Raw genomic sequence first — 12,654 nt, 5'->3', positions numbered from 1 at the left:
CCGGCAGCGGAGCGGAGCAGGCGCGGCGAGCCCCGGCGCCGCTGGCCCCGGCGCCGCTCGCTGCACGGCCCGGGGAGGAATCCCAGGAATGATGGAATTCTCCTCCTAGCAGGTGGGGAGAGCGGGGCCGCCGCATTGGCCGGGCCCGGCTATGAGCTCAGCATAATTAGGGTAATGAGCGCTGACATCACATCCTCGCAGGTAGGGAGAGCGCGGCGCCGGAGGCCGGGGGGGCGGGGGGGAGCGGAGCTGGGGCTGCCCCGCCCCGCGCCCAGAGCGCGACCCGGCAGCGGGGGCGGGGGGGAGCGGGGCCGGGGCTGCCCCGGGCGGGGGCGGGGTGGGTCTGTGCGTGTCTGCGTGCGTGTCTCTGCGGCTGCGTCTGTGCATGTGTCTGTGCGTGTCTGCGTGTGTGTGTCTGTGCGTGTGCATGCATGTGTGTCTGCGTGAGTGTGTCTGCGTGAGCGTCTGCGTGAGTGTGTGTGCGTGAGTGAGTGTGCGTGTCTGTGTGTCGGTCTGGGTCTGTGTGTGTGTGTATGTATGTGTGCCAGCTGGTGCATGTCTGCGGGTGCGCCCCACCGCCACAGGAAAACCGAACCGCAGGACAGCCGCTGCCCCCTGGCCGGGAACAGAAGCAGACCTTGCAAATCTTTTCTAGAAGTCCAGGGCCACCGCAGTAACGCCTCCCCTGCGAACAAAGTGGCTTCTGCCAGCAGCGACACCCTGCATGCTGTCCCGGTGAAAAGGCAGCCTCGTTCCGCGTGCGGGGAGCGGGCTGGCTTACACGCACAATTAAAATACAGGCAGCATTAAAAATACAGGCACAAGCGATGGAAAGCCAGCGCTGCGGCCAGGCCACATGCTGCAGGGGGCTGGGGCTGATGCCCGCAGTACACTTCCGTTGGTGCAGATCCGGCATTTTCCTTCTGTCCTGCTTACTGCCCGCGCTCCTGCAGTGCATCCCATCTTGCGCTCCCACTCGAGCAAGCTGCCAGAAGCCAGGCTCCTGTAGAACCGATGCCGAGCCATCGCTGTGGTCAGCAAAGCGCTCCCACGCTCCCAGTTCCAGAGGATGGAGCGCCCGTTTACACCTACAAGGCTAAAGGTTTGCCAGCCACCGCAACAACCCAGTCCCTCAAAACCAGCTTACTGCGAGAAGCGCCACATGCACCTGCCCCCGAAAGCCGACCCCAGCGCCTGGTGCAATTCCCACTGGAATACCGGCACCTCCCGCCCATTCCCAGTGCTTTGCAGCTGCCTTCCAAGTTGTTTTGTTCAAGACTCGAGCAATTTAGGAGCATCTCTTGCTAAAATGCCCGCTTTGAGTAATTTCATGAAATTAAACCATCAGACAGCTTGTGCGCGTGAATGAGCCCCTTCCCAGAAGCCGAGCTAAGGCTCTACCAGTGCCCGCAGAAGGTGGCAATGCCGTTCTCTGCAGCAGGCATCTCAGCCAGTGCATTCGTTACAGAGGAAGAAAGAGAGAGGCAAGCACCGCACTGTGCTGTTCGCACTGAACATCAGTCACCTTTAGAGATTCGGGTCCCATAAAGCTCCGCTTTACCTCTACAAAAGCCCCGAGGAACTGAGGTTGCTGCAGGCAGTTCTTGGGAGGCCATTGCAAAGGGAAAGACTGGGATGGCACGTGAACCTCAGCCCTGCCACGAAAAGCCTTAGGGTTGCAGCTCTGCAGTGGAACCCGAAAAGAGCACAGGGCAACAGAAATACAAAGCGTCTCAGCCGCGTTCTGCTCCTGGCATTCCTCCTACCTCTCCATGTGACAGACGTATAGGCTAATGTAACAAATGCCCCAGTATATAAATGGCAGCACAACTGTCTGCGTTTCCTCAAGGAAAAAAAGAAGTACCAAGACACGGCAAGGTTTATGTTAGATCCTGAAACTGGGATTTATGTATGGAGTATTGGAGACAGCACAGCTCCCACATTTACCCAGAGGAGCAGCCAAAGCAGCAGCCCGGCCAAGTGGCGTGGGAGGCTGCACGGAAGGGAACGGCCAGGGATGAACCAACACGCCCTGCATCTCAATTCCTTGAAAGATTCCGAGTCCACGAAGGGTCTGTGCTGTCCAGTTCCGATTTAAAAATCTATCCAAATCGTGCAAGAATAACTGATATTCAAGTATTTTCATATCCTTGCAAGGACAGGTCATGAGATCTCAGGGCCATCAGAGGGAAGCCAAAAACACATTCCAAACACTAAATGAAACCCAGATTTAGACTCAATGCACTTAGCACATCTAGTAGAAAGATCTCAGTTGCTAAAAAAATGAAAGGCATACAGTCTAGTAACAACCATAAACATTATTTTATATATTTCTTAAACTCTTCATCGATGAAATTTATAACAATATATGCTAGGGGGTTTTCTATTTTTTTAAGTTGATATTGTACTAATAGACTACTGGAAAATATTCTCATTCCCAGCAAGCAGAACAGGAGTTTGATGATCTAATAGTTGGAAAAATGGTTGTCAAAATAGTAATGTAAAAATTATTTGAGGGGAGGGAAAAAGAAGAACATGAAAAATCCTATGAAATGTGGAAAACAAAGCCACAGGCACTGAGAAAATATCTGAAATTGACATTGGTACATACCACTGGAATCAACTGCTGCAGACTAATTACAAAGCTTTTTAATATGTATCTTCAAGAAAAACGTATACCACTCCTGTTTATAACAGCTGGAGGGGAAGAGGTAGGAACGGTTTCTTTGTTTAAAGACACAGAGCTCCTGGGACAAGGAGGAGCTTGAAAAAGGAAAGGTCAAAACAGCTTTTGATCCTTTGGATAAGCCATTACAGCTCCCAGCAAAAGTTTTGGAACAGGATATTTATTAAACATCTAAAGAGTCGGAGCCAACATCAGCTTTCTGGAATCGATGACCCTGTGCATTCCTGGGCAAACACTGCCAGTACAGACAGACTTTCCCACTGAAATTAGGTGTCAATGTTTGTTGGAAAAAAAAAAAAAAAAGTGCAAGTTGTCAAACACTGGAAATCTTTGAAAACAAATCTTAACAGCTAATGCACCATAAGAAAACCTTGTTGAAGCTGCTGAACTCAACAGATGCTAATGCTTAGCCAAGCTGTTCAAAAGGCAAATTCACAAATTAGTAAAGCAAAACCAATCTTGTTTGATGAACCATATTTTAGTTTGCTTGGGTGTTAAAATTTGGTTTTCTTTTTGCGTGCACTTTATAAGTGAATTATGTCAAAGGCTCTTTGCTGACACTGACACCAGCAAAAACACAATTTGCTCAAACACAAAAACTGACCGAGATAGTTGAGGGTTTGTACCTGAACTGAAACAAAAGTAGTGCCTCAGCCCAAACTCAGGCACCCAAGCAGAGCACCTAAGGTACGATTTAAATCCTGGGACAGACTCGGGTAGCCACTCCTGCGCCACGTATATACTAATCCCTGAAAAATTAGTGACATTCCGCATACAGCATAGCCAATGCAACAGAAGATTTAACCAATGCACAAGGGAGTCACAATTGTGAATGACTGTGCATCTCGGCTGCGGCAGCATCAGCAACGTCTCCCCACTTTCCTGCTGTGCAGGATGCTTGCTGAGCAAAGATTTGCTACCCTGAATCTGTGTAACAGCCCACATCCTCTGGGCCCACTGCACATGGTTTATGTAGAACAATGCGTCAGCACAGTTTCACGGAAAGACACCAATATTTCATGAGCAACAAAAGCTGCTAGGTCATTTCTGGGCATATTGTGATTAATTGCTTTGAACAGTTACCACTGTTGCACAACTTGTTTTACGATTTATTTTTTTCTTAAATATAGAGGAAGCAAAGGACCTGAAAGCAAAGGGGATAAAAAAAGGTATTCTGTCAAGTGCAGTTGCAGTCTATAGGGAGATCTGATGGTCCAGTTCTACAGACCCTACTCAACCATTAATCTTGTAATTATTATTGAAATTAAGCCTGACATCTGTTCCATGACCAACCAAGAAAATAAAACATTTCCACTATAATGTTGGTTAAAAATGCCTTGGGCAAGTTATCTCCCTACATGTGGGCTGCAGCAGTGATACGCCTTACTATTGTGAAAGACTTCAGTGTTAACTAGAGGTGGATACTCCATAGGGAAAGGGACTCAAACTTGTTTTGTTCAAGTATTTTCAAGTGATTTCAGCTTGTAAACCTAGCAGCAGGGGGCACATGCCGTGTGTTACTCCGATCTACAATACAAGTGTGAAGCTACAAAGGAGATGGTCTTTTTCCTTTAGGTGCCCATTTGAGGAAGTAATTTGCCAGCTGGCATTCACTGCATGTAGAAGAAGAATTCATAAGAGTTATTCCAATTTCTTACTGCAATCTCACTTTTGTTTTTCAAACAGGAGCAACACAGATACTTCTGTTACAACAGACAGGAAGGCACGAAGTTGCCTGAAGAGAAGCCCAAGATACACTAAACTCTGCACAAAGATGACCGAGTTTGTGCCAGAAGCAAACACTTCTTCCAAAGCTATCACAGAACACCATTATTGGTCACAGGCTTAATAAGGTATGTCATGGCTTCTGTCAGTACAATTATAATGCACGCCTCCCATCTATCCACATCTTCTTTTAATAAAATAGGTTAATTTTTACACCAGCAAACATCTTTTTTCAATGCTAACACTGCTAAACTCTGAATCTAAAAGTCTCCCCTGCAAAAACCTAAATTCATTTGCACTGCACCTCAAAGCTATCTTATATAAAACCAGACTCAAATTCAAAACACTGTAGCACATAAGATTTAAAAAGGCACTTTTAAATTTTTTTGAATATAGTTTATTATTTCATTAGACCATAATGTGTTAAATTGCAGTAATTCCAGACAGACAAGTTGATCCAAACTTTAAGTTGATGGAGATGGTTATTTATTACCTGCTTCAAGACAAAGCTTGCCCTCTTCATAATTGTCTGCACCATCATCCAAAGGAAGATTAAAAGAGACAGTATAATTTCAGTTGGAGCAGGGTCATAACAGCAGCATAATCTTCAAGCAAACAATGAGATACTTTCAGAGTCAAACAGAAATATGAACACCATTAACTCTGTTCTTTCAGAACATTTAACCACAGGTACTTTTTGCTTGCTTTGTTCTAGAGAAGAGGAAGATTCCACCCTATGGATGTTCCCATAAGATGAAGACAGACAAGATAGCGGGGGATGGGGGGAGGAAAAAAAAGAAGAAAAACAGAGTATCAGTTTAACAAATTAAAAGCACTCTTTGGCCATAACTCACTGGTTTTAATTTGTTGAAGTTTTGTCAAACACCAATAAAATGACCCCAACTGGTTCACAGCAAAACTCTGGTTGGCAAATTCAGCATAAAAGAAAGGTCAGTATCATCAGTGATACACAAATATAGGTATATATTCAGAGTAATGTATTTCTGATTCTTCCCCTCTTCCTGTGCAGTACGTTTATGCATATAATAGATTTAACTCCCTACTAGATTTGTATCCTAACTTTCACATAAGACAAGAAAAACTTTAGTGCAACTGGAATCATTAAAGTCATGAACAGGTTGCAGTTCATGATTAGATGTAAGATTGTTTTAAGAGTTTACATAGTAACTCATTGTAAATTAGATAATTTACATACATTTCAAGGTTGCAAGAAAAGGTTGTTCAGTCACCAGAATTTCTTCTAAACCAAAGACACCAGCAGTAGGTCACTGGACAAAAGTAATATGCCTGCCTAAAGCAACTGGACACCAGAAGACTGTCTAAAGCCCTCTTAAACATCCCCAACTGTCAGCTCAAAGGAGCATCAGGGAAATCACACTGGAAGAATCAAGTTTAGTCCCATCTGTCGGACGAAAATACTCGCACCAACTTTAATAGTGTTTCTATGTGCCAACTCCATAGCTTGTACACTGTGACCCTGGTAATTATTGAGGACTTGAAATTCCTACTGACTAGCGATTTCTCGACTAAGGTCTGTTACCTCACCAGAACAAGTGGGCTTTCTCCTCAGGTTTCCAGATGTGCTGTAACCGCTGTGGTTGCTGAGTGGCTTGCAGAAGGCTGCAGGTGACACCGGTGCAGCCTTGCTGCCTGCAGTCCCTCAGGGATTGAGACGGGGCTGGAAGACACTACTGAGGCAGCTGCGCAAATACAAGGGGAACATCCGCCAGCCATCAGATCATTTGAGTCCTGAACTCAGGAGGGTAGAAGGGTTTGAGTTTGTTTTGGTTTTTTTCCTGTTGTTTTTAATACAAATAACATACTCATTTTCAATTCTACATGGGAAAGAGAATTTTGCTGAAATTAGGCACAAATTAACTAGACAAGGAACAGAGAAGACATTCTTTAAACAACAAAAAGTAAAGCAGAAGGAAACAGGTACTTTAAAAACACCTATGCAAGTACAACCTTTAAATATAATCCACTTTAAAACGTCATAGGAATTTAAAGCACAGTGATGTAGTTTCATCATCCACCGTTGTCTGACAGTTTGAATGTGAGTTTGTACAAAGTGCTACAGACTCAAGCCTTCTACTTGGCAAATTTCTAATCCAAGGACGCAGGGTCAGAGTTAGTAGTGAGTGTGTAGAATGTGCACAATCTGATCTTGTAGGATGTATGCCCCAATGCCAGACTTTGGAGGCAATGGGGGTGGCAGGAAGAGATTGGCTAGATTTTACTGTAAAAATAATCTAGTTTCAAAAAGCCTTGTCCCAGACTGTAATGCTGAAGCACTGCAACAGCATCATGAGAGACACTGGTAGGCTGCTTTGTATCACTCCTGCAGCACTTCTTGAAGCATTCTAAGATACTACTAACTTCTTGGCTCTCACTATTGTCTTGTACGGGGAGTCAGCCAGACATTTCATCACTGCATAACAGCAAGAAAACTTGAGGATGGCAACATTAAAAGAAAAAAACCAAAACCACAAACAAAACCAGAAAAACACTCAATGCCCCTTTCTCATGCTTCACTAATTTTAAAATAGGAGGTTTGGAGAAACTTTGGCAGGAGACAGATTAAAAAAATAATCCACTGTGTGGGAACACAACCGTTCAAATTCACCGGTTATACAATAAAGCTAGACAGATTCGATGTAAGAGAAGTAATACAAATTAATTCAATAAAGCCAAAATGAGATACTTAACTAAACTATTTACTTAGCTTGTTTAATTGAGTAGGGAAGTCATTTTAAACATCAGGCTCAAGTCCTTCAAAGAAGGTCTCATGGTACAACACAGGCCAGTGAAGGAACTAAAAAGACAGTGTTATGACCATTTATTTATTTATTTGTTTGTTTTGTTTTTAAAGACAGTCCCTTATGGTTGCAAACTCCTAAGAATCAAATTCTATTCAAATGTAAAACGACAAAGAACCCTCTACAGCCATTGCACTTACATGAAGTTTCAGTCAGATTAGAATATTGGTCTTTGTGGCTGCATGACCTTCATTTTCCCAGGAAAAGAAGTGCCCAACTGTCAAAATAGCCATCCACCACCATTTATGAAAAGGTTTTGGCAGGATGCTGGGTTTTTAAAGCAAAAATGACAAGTAAGTTATTAGATTAAAGATGTAACTGAAATATTTAGAGTTTTCATGAATAATTTCAGAATGTATAGTCTGAAGCTTCCTGTTCGTGCACTAAAACTTAATCCCTTTCTTAACATTTCTGATTTAACAAGTCTGAGTAAGAGGTTAAAACATGCAAGAGTAAAATGATTACAGCCTCTCCCTAAAGCAGCCATTAAGTTCAGGATCAGTTGGCAACTGTGCTGCAGATTTTTATCTAGAAACACAGGTAAATAAGGTCACTGCAAAAGTTTATGAAACCACAGTATCAAGCGTTACAGGGCAGCTGTTCACTCAAACAAAAAAATATACCAGAGAATGGCTATACAAAGGTAACATGTCTTTTTCCTGCAGTAAGTAATACAAATAAAATTCATTTTCTATGCATTCAGAATATATGGCTGGCAGAAGTGAATCTGAAAATGAAGAATGCTTTGTCCTCTGTCACCACCTTACCCATGAAAAACTATCAGACACACACTGACCCTGACATTCTGACCTTCAAAGTATATTTCAATTTCAAATTCTATTTTTAAATTAATTGCTGGGAAAAGGCATGAGTCACCACCCTGCTTGGATCCCCCTCTACTGGACAGTCACCAAGTGCTATGTTTATTCTGAAGTTTCCCAAGTTGGAACAGGCTCTAGCATTACCTCCTCAATTGATTTAAAGAACATGGACCTTACAGTTCAGTTCCCTAAGCTACGCAGGGATACCGTCCTCTGTATCCATCTTTATCCTCCCAAGCTGGCACAGGTGCTTGTGGCAAACATCAGGACGCTATGGGATACTACGAAGTCCAGCTCAGTAATAGAAAGCAATCACGCTTGTTCAGCTGTACCCTACCTAGAGGCACCTTGTTTATGGTAAGGCTGCAGCTGTTACTCTCCATCTGTTAGTCAAATCACTGACATTGAAGGTCAACCAAATCTAAAGAGAAACCTCACTGAAGCACAGGTGAGAAATACAGGCTCTGCAGTCGAAACAAAGTCAGGTGTGTGCAATACAGCCGGTATTTGAAGGGTCACATAGCCAGACACCTGGAGGAACTCACGCCTCAAATACTTGGAAAAAGGGGAAATGAGCAAGCAATAAAGAACAAATCTTACCTATGTTGATGGAGGAAGTCAGTGTCCTGTGTGGTGCGGTTTTATGTACTCCTCAAATCTTAAGTTTAGGAGCAGCCAAACATAACGCTGCTAGCCAAATGGGTTGTGAACAATAGTCGGCAAGTTAATAAAGGGACACAATAACAAGATTAAGGACTGTAAAGAGAAGGGGAAACCAGAATCTATGGATATGCATCCAGTCACATTTTGATTTTCCATTCATCCTGTGTCATCTAGTTTATTCCCTCTGAAACATGAGCTACTTACATACTTCACTGGCACTGTCGACCTCAGAGCAGCTAGGCCCATGCTGCTGACTCACCTACGGAAATCCTTAGTAGTTTGATTGGGTCCAGGCTCTTCATTACAAAGAAGCCTTTTAAGACATCAAGAAATAAATCATCTGCGTGGTTGCCTTTAATGAAAGCACTGTTAGACAGGAAAAAAGGGGATGGAGCATGAAACAGTATCCATGGTGGAACAGCCAAACTAGAAAAGAGGGATGTCTGAAGAACAAAATGAAAGTCAAGAAGGGAAACAATAAAACAATAAAGCAGTACGGAAATCAAGCAGGAAGGTATAAACAGGAAAGTTACAAATAGAATGAAAAGCTAAAGTGACTGTTTTTTGTGAAAGAACAAACACACCTCATTACGACAAGGAGTTAGTAACATAGTCCCATGTACTAACTTCCCGTGCAACAATCACTAGTCATTTTAGTGGATTACAGCTGTACGACCGTAAGAAATCATTTCCACATACTGCTGAGGAACTTCAAAAGCAACTAACAAGTCTGAAATCAATCTCTCTTCTCTTAAAAGTTTTACATAGCAAAACGTTGTAACCACTGCATAAAGTATTTTACATTAACAATAGAGAGGAGCTCAGACTGCAAGCTGCTCTAGGCTGATTCATTCATGGCGCTCTGCCAAAAAAACAAATACATTCAAGACCAATGGCCTCAAGGGGAAAGGTAGGCCACTTTTTAAAAAGCACAGAGATAAATGATTTACAGAACAGAATACAGTTTAAGATTTCAGCCTATATGGATGATGAGGAAGGACTTTCTTAGGTCTCACCAAGATTTACTGCACAGGCTTGAACACTGGCAATGTATCAACAGATGGAGTAAACTAGGAACTATTAAACTGGGATTTGCAAAACTCTCTCCAAAGAGCAAGAAATGACCCATTATATTACTATACACAAAGAAAGTTCATAAAGCCAAATCAAGATATGCAATGGGTATTTCAGCCATGCAAGACAAACACGGCCAGTTCAGATTGCAGGCAAACGCTACAGTAAAGTAACACCTGTAAAGGGAAGGACCAACCCACTGGCAGCACGACAAACAGTTTAAAGGTTGGGAGGGTTTGACGCCATACAGCATCTGCTGCACATAAAAATGTTTAATTAGCTGCTAAACAGCAAGCAGTACATTCCTATTTTTTTCTGTGAGAACATTATTTCTTGAATAAATGCCCTTGCTTAGCCAGCAAGGTTCAGAAGGAAGATAGCTGTTGCACTACGGGAGCAGAGGCCAACTCATTCTCACACATCAGACTGACTTGTAATTGACTTCTGATGTTTTGAACCACCATTTCAATAGCATGCACCTTTTGAAACACCAAAACCACCCTAAAATGTGTCTTCAATACTCAGAACATTATCTTTAACGGTATTGCTAATGGCTTTTAAAAGCAAGCTACTCTTAAATGCTTCTCTAGAGTTACAACTGCATTTCATCAGTTAAAAAATTCTAGATTTAACTGCTGCTCATCCCCCAAACTTAGCAGCGGTGAGAAACTGCAGAGAAGCAGAAACACCAAGCCTCTTAGGATGCAAGATATCCTTGTAGGACAGTCTATTTTAAGTTCTGGTGTGCACACATCTCCAAGGTACCCTCTCTCAATAAAAGGGAAAGCCACAATTTCAAGGTAGCAAATAACCATCAAAGGAAACAAGCTGTTAGAATCCAGCCTTCACTTATGCTGCAGCCATGTCCCAGGAGGGGCTCAGCAGTGTCCCAGCTGTACTGAGACATCACGTACATCTTAAAAAAAAATGTTTACTTCTATAAATTTAAGCCCAAGGTATATGTTGCCATTAGTCTCAAAAAGGAATTACATACCTATTCAATAATGGTAGTAACGTATGCATTTTAAGTCAAATATTTGATTAAATGCTTTGCTAGTAAGAATTCTCAACCAGATGTTGGACAACCTTATGACACATGATCTCTCTCAACCAGTGCTTGAAGCAGTTATAATTTATGAGCCAGTGATTTCACATCCTGTGGTGCTGTTATTTAACCGGGTTTTAAAAGCCCCATCCTCACCTTTTTGTAAAGAAAAAAGAAGGAAAAAAACCCCAAAAACCCAACCAACAACAAAAAAAAAAACCCAGGCTGGGAAGGATGGTTTTATTCAATGATAGTGCTTCCCAGTATGGCTCATGACGTAAAACTTCACCTAACCGCACTATTATAGGAGGAAGGAATGAGCTGCCTAAAAGGCAAGTGTCTAGTTTTACCACTGCCTACTTTTTGTTCTTTTTAGTTTGGTCATTTTGCTTATTCTAAGGATAAGTTTTTGCTCTATCTGTGCACCACAGATGTCCCCTCTTTTCTTCCCTCTCAACTCACACATTTTTGTACAGCACCTAGGAAAGCCTGCCTCCTTGAGAGAATTATGGGAATCACAAAAATGCAATAGTTAAATTTTCTTTTACAGACGTAAAGAGGAGATAAATGAGACAAAATTTGGAGTAACATTTTAGTTATTTAGCCTGAATTATTGAGTAATGTATCCAGTACATGGAATAGATTTCTAACAATCCAGTGTGCAGCAATTGGCATTTTTTTAAAAACACAAAACCTGTATTTTTCTGCTTACAGTATTAATTTTCAAAATGTTGACTATAGGAACAGAATTCACACACACACACAGAAAAACACAGTTTCACCGAGAGTGATCTTGCTGAATTTATCAAGGATAAATCCTCACCAGTGGTGATCATCATCCCCTTTAGAAAGTGTTGAGGCTCACTTAGACCCTTTTCCCACACAGCCTTAAAAGAAAACAAACACGACTACAAAAGAAAGCCCGGAACATAAAAGATTTAAAAGATTCAGTTACAGTAAAAATAAATGAATAAATAATTATGCGAACTATTCATGCAAAGATTTATTTTTTAAATTGTCCCGTTTCCTACAAGGAGTTAATACATTATGTGTTGTCAATTCCAGTTCCCAAATTTTTTTTGTATCCTAAAACTTTCACAGATGAGGACTCTCCCCACCGCCCCCCCAAATAATACAGCGGACGCTACTAAAAATTTGCTAACACTAAATTGCTGGTGTAAAAATCACTTTTGTCTATTCTCCTGCCCATATGCAGTTCACCCTACAGTGTACTTCATTTGGGACTAAAAATAAAAGCCGTTACTTCATTTGATCACTGAATCAGGCAGTTCTGCCAGCGCTGCACTTCTTACCTGGTAACTATTTTCATGACTCCATCCTGAATCTTTTCTTGTGCTGTTCATTTGGCCAAAAGCTTTGTATCTGTCCGAGTCTGTTTCTACCACTGGGATCAGTATTCTCTGTTCTTAAGAATTTTCCACCGAGCATACCTAAGTAAGTCAACATCTGATTTCAGATTTCTTTTTTACTACAGCTTATGCTGAAATGTAAAAAATTGTATGGCTGTTTCAAGTTTTCACTGCATATGAAGTTAATTTTAAGGTGGATAGGGTGTATTTTGTATAAAAGACTTCTAGATTATCCAGAAAGGAACCTCTTCATGCAAACAAAAAGATCCAGCCAAAACCCAAGGTTAATTTAATTTAAGCAGTGGCTTAAATTCTCTAGCTCTATTTCTTATAACATAAACTTTTCAAATGGGGGATTTTGGCCTCTTACTAATAGGGACAGAGAATGCTAGTCCCATGCACTCAGACATTCTCTAGCTGAAATCGCTTC

General features: G+C 42.0%; 1 long non-coding RNA gene across 1 annotated transcript; it reads left to right on the top strand.

Moving 5' to 3' along the window:
• Window positions 1-83: 83 nt before the first annotated feature.
• LOC130149102 (uncharacterized) lies at window positions 84-5,319 on the top strand. The gene is made up of 3 exons (XR_008821794.1): window positions 84-201; window positions 4,373-4,539; window positions 5,127-5,319. It is a non-coding gene; the product is annotated as an uncharacterized LOC130149102 (long non-coding RNA).
• Window positions 5,320-12,654: the final 7,335 nt, after the last annotated feature.

Source organism: Falco biarmicus, chromosome 4 (genome assembly GCF_023638135.1).
Source record: "Falco biarmicus isolate bFalBia1 chromosome 4, bFalBia1.pri, whole genome shotgun sequence".
In the NCBI taxonomy this organism is placed as follows: Eukaryota; Metazoa; Chordata; class Aves; order Falconiformes; family Falconidae; genus Falco; species Falco biarmicus.
Note: the sequence above shows the minus strand (reverse complement) of the source record. Positions and strands in the feature narration are given on the sequence as shown.